Source organism: Prenolepis imparis, unplaced genomic scaffold (genome assembly GCF_030444845.1).
Source record: "Prenolepis imparis isolate NDT839.2.m4 unplaced genomic scaffold, iyPreImpa1.0 SCAF_2, whole genome shotgun sequence".
NCBI classification, from domain to species: Eukaryota; Metazoa; Arthropoda; class Insecta; order Hymenoptera; family Formicidae; genus Prenolepis; species Prenolepis imparis.
The window spans coordinates 268755-278317 of record NW_028141160.1 but is presented as its reverse complement, the minus strand read 5'-3'; positions in this window follow the sequence as shown (position 1 = coordinate 278317).

Genomic DNA, 9563 nt, shown 5'->3' with positions numbered 1-9563 from the left:
ATATTAACTAGCTTATCTATATATATAAAATTCTTACTCAATTCTACTTTCTTGATTAAGATATCTCGGAAATATTTATTTTATATGAAATGTGCGCGTCTCTTGATCACGTGTAAAAAATTTTTACGCAGACAATGTAACAATTTGCATCATTTTGACGCTTGATATTTGAATATTTTCTCTCGTGATAAACGATCAGTTTGTCAGCGTTCGTTACATGTTCGATTAACATCTCTGTAAAAGCGATTTTTGTAAAATGGATGGAAAAAGCGTGATTCTCGTTAATTATTGTACAACTGCGCGCCCTCGATTGCTTCTGATGCACATCAGAATTATCGTATTGTCGTAAATAATTTTGCATATTTTATTTTTTGTAAAAGTTTTGTTATTGAAATTTCCTTAAATCGGTGCAGCAAAATATGCAGTAAATAACAATTTGTTTTGCATAATTAGATATTTTGTAGAGTTGCTTGCTACATATGTTTACTAAAACTATTATTAATTTATCTTTTAAAACAAATGAGATGTGTATATTAGCAGCACATAAAATTTTGTTTCTCTAATTGTTTTTCTAAATTTAGATAATTACAGATTATATTATTATCCATAATTACACCCTTGTATTTACACTTTTTCTGATTATAATACATAATTTTAAAATATTCACAGACACGTTTTCAATATTATTTTCATGCAAAGAAGTTTAAACATTAAATGATAATAATTTGATAAAAAAATTATTTTTTGTTTATTATGTTTTTATCATTGCTTTTTTGTTAATAATTTATGTATATTTTCGCACATTGCTTGCGCGTAGAAAATTAATTTTTGTCTCTATTTAAACCACTGAATAACTTGAAGCTTAATGGATATATTAATACATTAAATAAATAATGTATACAGAAGAATTAATATAAATTATAAAAATATGAAAATATATTTTTTAAATGTTCCTTCTATAAATAGCTAAATGTTAACCACATTTAAATTGGATTGCCATTTAGAAATATCAGTACAAACATATACAGCAAATATCTTGTGCGTGTATAATAATATTCCTTTTTCTTTGTTTTCAAAAATTTTACAGAAATGTATTAATTATTCCGATTAGAAGGTGTCTATAGCAGAATTATCTATCAATGTCGTGAGATCGTTTGAAATTCCTTCGAAAAAGCGCCTCTCTAACAATGAGACAAGTAACATGAACCACGAAGCCATGAAGGCGAATATTCTGAAGTTCATCAAAGTTCGAGGAGATCACGGTCGTTCTTAATGGCGCACCGGATACGGCTTCAAAAGAAATTACGTAATACTTTTTTCACCAGCCGATCGCGAGAAGCAGGAAGGAGAGGGGAAGCCTCGTCGAAAAGCGAAAAAGCGAGAAGAGAGAGAGAGCACCCTCGTTAAATATTAAACTTTAAGGCTGGCTTTCCCACGGTGCCTCTCTGCGGCCTTTATGTAGCCAGAGTCTCCTCCTCCTCTCTCATTTCTTCCATAACGACATCGCGCGAACGTTGGAAACGAGACATTTGAGAGATTATGCCAATCCAACGCTCGTACTTTCTTGGAAGGAAGACACGAGCATTCCTTCTTTAGCTCCAGATCGACTATTTATTCTTGATTTGTTGATGTCGCTTTGCGTGACATTTTACACTTAACTCTTCTGTCGAAGCATAATTTTTTTCGTCAATATATGAGGTACCAACTGCTCATTTCTGATAGATTGCACTCAACAATTTTTTTATAGCAATTTTATATCTTGTTTCACACACATTTTTAATATTTAATATTGTTTTGGATATCCTAGTACTCGTTTATTGAGAAGGGTTTACGCATTTATATTATTCGTTCTGCATACATATTCGATAAATATATAGGAAAGAAAAAGTCAAGTTCTTTTTAACTTCAAGTTTCAAGTAAAAAGAGAATCGAGCTATTTTTTCGGTGAAAATTATTTCAAGATGGAAAAAAGGTGCATTCTTTTGTAATCAAGATAGCTTTTGACGGCTTTTGTTCTCTATTGACATTGAAATCCTCGAAGAAACTCTCATTCAAAAGTATTTCGTATTTAACGCAATTCATCCCGATATGTTTTCTTGTTATCAATTCGAGAAACTAATATCTCTTTGTTGTTTATATCTGTTGGAAGAAAGCAGAAACTATTTTAACGCGTTGTAAAGAAATGTTAAATTTCTAGCTTACAGTTTATTTTTCCCCATATCAATTTCAACTTTTTTACAATATTGAGATATATCTGTCTATGCTTCGCTAATTTCTGTTATAAAAGATATAGGGGAAAGTATGCAAAATCGTAGCCCCCCCCTAAAGTAAATATTAAAATTGCAATAAAACTATCAAAGAAATGACAAAATTTTTTAATTCATTTAAAACTATGGTTCTTTGTCAACAATATACGCTAAATCATTGTTTCATATCGTAAATTAAAAACTAAAAAAAGTAGTATTTGGTACGATTACAATACTGATTTGCTAAATTGTACCCATGAGTTTTTAAATCGCACTTCTAAAAATAAAATTTTAACAATTGTAACAAGAATAAAGTTTTATTTTCTACAAAAGTTCTCAGTCTGCAACAAAACATTTCTATAAGAATATTATATTAATAATCATAAATTTTTTTCAAAAATTTAACAAAAAAGCTTTTTGTATTACACAAAAATATATATAAGTATATTATCTCAATATAATTATAAAATTTGACAATATTTTCTTCAGTTGTTTATCTAAATATAAAAAAAACTAATGCTTGAGTAAAAAAATTAATGTAGTAATTCGTACCAGTACGATATAGGAAAAAGTTAATGGTAGGTTTTATCAAACTTCCATTATTTTGTCAAAGGACCACGCACTAATTATATGAAAAAAGTGGCCGCCGTTAAAATCGATCAAAACTATGGAAAAGTGTACTTTGTGTGATGCTGATCAGAAATTCAAGTAGACACTACCTTCAAAATGTGCAAGTTTTTAAGCTACGAGCCCCCCCATAAATGTAATATTTTTGCTCATTTTTAGATAAAAAATAGAAAACTGTGGACTCGTAGCTTAAAAACTAGCATATTTTGAAAGTCGTGCCTATTTGAACTTTTGATCGGCATCACACAAAGTATACTTTTCCATAGTTTTGATCGATTTTAACGGCGGTCACTTTTTTATGGACCACGCACTAATTATGTGAAAAAAGTGGCCTTTGTGAATAAAAAAATAATCTTAAATTATTTTGGGGAGAAGGACGATTTTTCAACGCTTTTATATACAGCATTAAAAATGATGAAAAAATGTTTTAATAAAAAATTTAATTGCTTTATCTTTCTTAATGTGACAGCTTAGACATCGGGGTGCCAAATATTAGGTATGAAAATCACACAAAGTAAATTTATGAACGTCACTCATTAACGGATCGCTTGAGAAGGAAACAAATATTGCGGCATTTGAAGTAACGATATAACAGCGTTAACACTTAAAAATATTTTAATTCTGTTTAAGAAATACAGTAGAGGTACGATTTAGTATACTTTCCCTTATTATTTCTAGCCTTTAGAAGAGGAAGATGCAGAGAAAGAAAAGAAGATCATCATTTTATATTTTCCTCCATAATATCATCCACGTGTCTGCCGAGGATGGGGATCGGGCTTACGCAAAAAGCACCTTTAGGGCTTTAGCTTTCGTGTCACGGCTTTGTTTTACGATTCCGTTTCAGTTGTTCTGCATCGGCACGTCATCAGCTGACCAAGCGGACGCTCGTCTCGTCCTCGCGCGCTCCCAATTGGCCTGATTTGTCGCCCGTGTCAGATCTTGGTCTAAGCACGCCCGGTATTGGCCGGGGATCGGCACGTCATTCGCTCATTATACGATCCAATTAAGGGGGATATATAGGGATACTGGCGATACGCGGCAACAATCACACAGTCCTTCTGTCCGCGCGATTGGCCCTATTCGAAGACAACGCGTTCCTATGGGCGCCTCGGGCGCCCTGTGACCGATCGAAGTCGCTCCTCGTCGCTTTCCACGATTTCTCGACAGTCACGGCCCCCGCAGTTATTAAATCGATCCGATTCCTCCCTTCGTGAGAAATTGCGGCGTTCTAATTTCCGGCCGCCGCGCTCGCTGGCCGCCGTTTCGCGAAGATCAGACCCGATGACAGTCCGACGATAGTTACACCTCGTAGTTCGCGATGAGTGCCCATTTTATCATGACTAAAATTGTCGATGAAAAGTTTTGATTACTTATTTTTATTATCATTACTTTCTTTATTATTCTGCATATACATATGTACATTAATTTTTATTTCAAATAAATTTTATTTTAAATAAAAATTCTTAATGTTTGTTTACGCCGGCTGAAGGAGGGCGTTATTTACTAAAATAGTTATTATTTATAAAACAAGAAAAATATTGGATCGAAGGGTCTGAATAATAGCTCAGTGGTAAGAGCAGTCGCCTGGCAAGCGAAAGATTCGTGTTTGATTCCCGATTCAGCGACTTCGGACCGATATTTTTCTCGCCTACATCTCAATAGGGGGGTCAGAAGGAAACACAACAATTAAGTAATCTCGAATTGAGATACAATTCCTAATAAGTCTTGGCAATGGTCTAAGTCTAAGCAAAATTGGTGCCCCGTGCACAATTATTTGTTGTAGCGAAAAATTAATTTTTGCTATAATCGACGCACAGACATCCGCGTTCGGCTCTGTAGTCAGTCTATATTTATATATGTATATATCAAATAAATTGATTCGAACTATGCAGGGTGTATTTTAAAGAATTCGCACGCTCGGTTGTTAGTTTTCCTTTATAAAACTAAAATTGTTTTTAAGTTATTTTATTTTTTCTTGATTTATCCGTATTACAAATGTAATATATGCGATTCTCTATACAGAATAATTTTTGCAAAATATTAAAATGTTTATAGCTCTATAATTTATATATAAGTTCCGTGGAAGATAAGAATCTGCTGTTTCATGCTTATGTCACCGAGTCAAAACCTCTACTTTAAGAGAAACTGAGATAGATTATGATAAAAATAGAATTGAAGTTTATATAATTTTATCGTAGATATAATTTTATCGTTTTAATCACAGATTTACTTTGGTTAGATATGGTACTACTTCTCTCTCTTGATTTTAAGCACACCCACACACACATAACTTTTTTACATTATCTATCAATGTATACAATTCGATTTATTTAATTAATTTTATGATTGACATGCATCTATATACAAACTACATGAAAATGGAATGAATATTGTTAAACAATACGATTTAAAATGTAAAAAATACATCATATCTTATCGAGAACTGATTAACATATTATATATTCATGCATAATAAAAAACCTAGAACAAGAATTAATATATTATAATATTAACGTGTTTTGATAACTTTAATTAGTCTTCCTAATTGCATAATGTATTTAATATTTTTGAAAATATAAAATAATATAACATTATATATTTATGATTATATCATTAAAGCTGGTATGTAGAAGTTTAATAGTAAGATATTAATAGAGAATATTAATTATAACGTAATTATAACGTAAAATATATTAAGATTTATTATTAGGAAAACATTGTGTTGGCAAATTAAAATAATATATTTGTTATTAATTAGTTATCGATAGTATATTAATATTGACGCACGTAAAAGATACAAAGAATGCTAATATTGACTGTAAATTAGATTATGTATGTACTTATTAAGATTATTTATATAATTATATGTATTTTACCTATAAAGTAAGAAAAGTATAGTTTTTGTTTCAATTATCGTAATAAAAAATATCTAAAATATAAAAGTTGCGTTGCAAGTTAAAATTTATCACAAAATCAGCAAATCATCACAAAAGTAATTAAAACAAAGATGTTATTTTAAAAATAAGTTTATACTATAATATTTTTTAAAAATTCATTTATATATTATTATTATAATGTTACATAATTCGTCACAAAAAAATAAATTTTAGCTTGTTATTCATCCTTTATTAATCTAATAAAATTACGATTTCTCATTTGGTGATATATTATTAAATTGATAAATTTATTATTATAAACTCTAATTTATTCTAATAAACTAATTTGATAAAATCACGATTTCTCATTCAGTGACATATTAAATAATTATTTATTTAAATAATATGTTAAGTTTCTACAATCTTCAATTCCTACTTTCCTTAATATGCAAATTCTTTTAAATAGAATCAGTATATTCTTACAAGTAATGAGTTCAGTTATAAACATTGTAAATCGTTGAAATATTTTTAAAATGATCAGTCTGATAGTGACTGTTTTAATCAATATTTTAAAATGCATCTCATATTATATTATTATAATAGATACATATATATATAAATATTATATATATATATACATATATAGGTATATATTTTAGATAAAAATTTATGACAATATAAATTGTTAAAGAAATATCTGAAATATTTTTTATCAAAAGTCTTGTTTATTTTTTATTACATTGTAAGAGATTGTAATATGCATATATAGTTTTGAATTTAAATATTAGTTATACATGATGATCTAGATATGTGAAGACTTTTTTCAAAAAATAGCAATTAAAAATAAATAGAAAAAAACTTTGAAAACTACATCTTGCAAATATGTATTATATTATTGATTTTTCAGTGAAATATCTTAATGAATACTATTAGTAAAAAAATCAGTGAAGAAGATAAAAGAGCGAAATGCGAATATTTCACTGAAAATTAGTGAAATACTCATTCATCTTCGATGAAATCTTGTCGCTTTAAACCCTCTCCCCTTCCCGTCTTATCCGTTTATTCCCGTCTATTCCCGATTATCTAATCGCATACATATCAACATTGATTTTTATTGGATTTCTATTTTGAGCAAAAAAGTAATTTTTAATGAAATATTTAGTGAAATAATCCTCGAGTAAACTTAACCTAACTAACTAAACTTCGAGTAATCAAGCATCCTATTACTTTACTTCATTGATTTTATTCTCTACAGTGTAAAAGAAGACATATATACACACATATAAAATATGACGGTCCTATGGCCTATGGTCTCTCCATCGATGCCCCCCTCTCACCCCCGACACATCCATTTTTATCACATTCTCTTTTTTAGCGGCGCCGTTTTAAATCCGGCTCAGAAGATATCTGCACGGAAATATCTAATGGGACTTCGTATTTTCTGGCCGCTCTCATTATCGTATCCCGCGCCTTTTTCTTCGGCATTTTAATTGCAGCAATGGGTTGCACGCCTCCGCTAAGAAATAATTATGCACGCCACGATACAACTACAGTCGTACGCATACATTCACAAACACATACAAACACATAGACACACAATCAAACATGACATCGACGTACCCATACATTCGCAAACATCTATGCGCAATTACGTTGCGTTCGAGCGATCCTCTTCAGGGGTGGAAAAACCTCCCGAAGAGTATGCATTTCTTGTTTGCGCGACCCCCATCTGACATGATGGTATCACACGTGCCACGCCTACCTAACGACAAAATTACAGCGGCCATGTTTGCCCAAGATCAAAGATCCAGGTGGGAACATGAAAGAAGGAGGAAAGAAGGTGTGCGAAAAAGAGAGAGAGAGAGAGAGAAGGATGCCTTAACTGCGTTCAGAATACGCTTTCTCATCTTTTGACACTGCATAGACTCGTCGTTTATTGAGATCTTTGTTGTAACAGCCAGACGATAAGAATAACGATAAAAGCACATACCGAGGCGAAAAAATCCTCTTAGCATCGTGATCGTTTTTATCGTTAATTGTTTGATCTTTATCCAAATATCGATTTTATGGAAAAAAATTGAGCACATGTTTCTTTATAAATTTTATTTTTAATGTAATTTATGTGCATTCAAAATTACATACACAATAATATTTCGAATGCGACAATAATATCTCGAATATACTTTACATAATTATTACGAATACTTGAAAAAAAGAAATATTGTATTAATAAAGCATTTTTAAGACTTAATTTAAAAGTATCATTTATACGAGAGATACAATGACGTAAAAAAAGATGAACAATAAATTATATTAGAAAATTATCTAAATTAAAGACAGAGAGAAAGCATATTTTTTTGTATAAAAATATATTATAATATTATATTTTATTCACTAGTCTTTAATCAGCATGCCATGTTATTAAAAATTCAAAATGGCGTTTTTAAGATTGAATAATATGATTTGATATATTTATCGACAATATACCACACATACAAATACATACATACATACACACACATGTACATATGTTGTGTAAAAAATTACTGTGATATATCTATGTAGATAATATCAAATAATTTACAATTATCATATAGATATATAATTATTGCTTTTATTACAATTTTTGAAACTTTGATATTAATTCGTATATTTGCCAAAACAAATTTGTTTGTTAAATAGTTGGTATTATTATCATTCTGTAGATCAATTACAAAAAATAAGATTTTTCGATTAAAAAATTTTGATTAAAAACATTTCAAAAGCAGAAATAAATGTTAATATTATAAATTTAGCATCTCTCTCTCTTTCTCTCTCTCTCTCTCTCTCTCTCTCTCTCTCTCTCTCTCTCTCTCTCTCTCTCTCTCTCTCTCTCATTAAATTAAGTATTCTTTTTCCATCAAGAATACATCAGCAGTCGAAGAATTAAATGCAATAACAGCATACGAATGATTTTATCTTTAAAATTCCTGGGTTTTTCTTTATATTAAAACGTTAATTGATGATGATCATAATAAACAAAACTCTTCTTTTATCGTTTTTTCTTCTACATTATGTATTCAGATTTAAAATTTTAAGCCTATTTTTTCAAAATTACATTATATTAAATTACAAAACTATATAGTTACTCTATTATCGCATCTAATTTGGATAAAAATGTTTTTGTTTACATTAATACGCGCGTTTATAACGTCCCGTATACTTCATAATGGTATACGTACTTCAATAATAGCATTGCAGAGAGTGTGAAAATTGAAGACAGACCACGTCATCTCTGTTCTTCTGACAGTTTCGAACGCCCCCTAATAACTAATCAAGTAAGTCAGTCGTATAATTGCATCTTCCCCTCAACAACTTCATCGTTCCCATCACGCACCATCACTTCCAATCAGGCATGTCCATCATGTCGAAGATTGGGTGTAGAATCAAAAACTATCGAATAGCGAATAATAATTCGATTCTCATACATGTTTGATGTATATTGAATCAATCGATTTACGTTGATTTTTTTTCTCTCTTTATTATAATATTTTCTTGTCTTTATTATCATTATTATTATATCGGCAAAGAAAGCAAGATGTCAGGATATATCACATTTGATATACTACTATATGTATATAGTAAGACCGAGGATTCTCCTATAGAATTTAATTGATTCTTAGTTGGATAATTTCATTATATTGAAGCTATCAATGTTAGTGCTAATACATGCAACAATAACACAACGCAAAATATTCTTTTATATTAGTATAAACATCTAAATATATAATTTAAATAATATTAAATTTTATGTGTCGTTTATGGAAAAAAATAT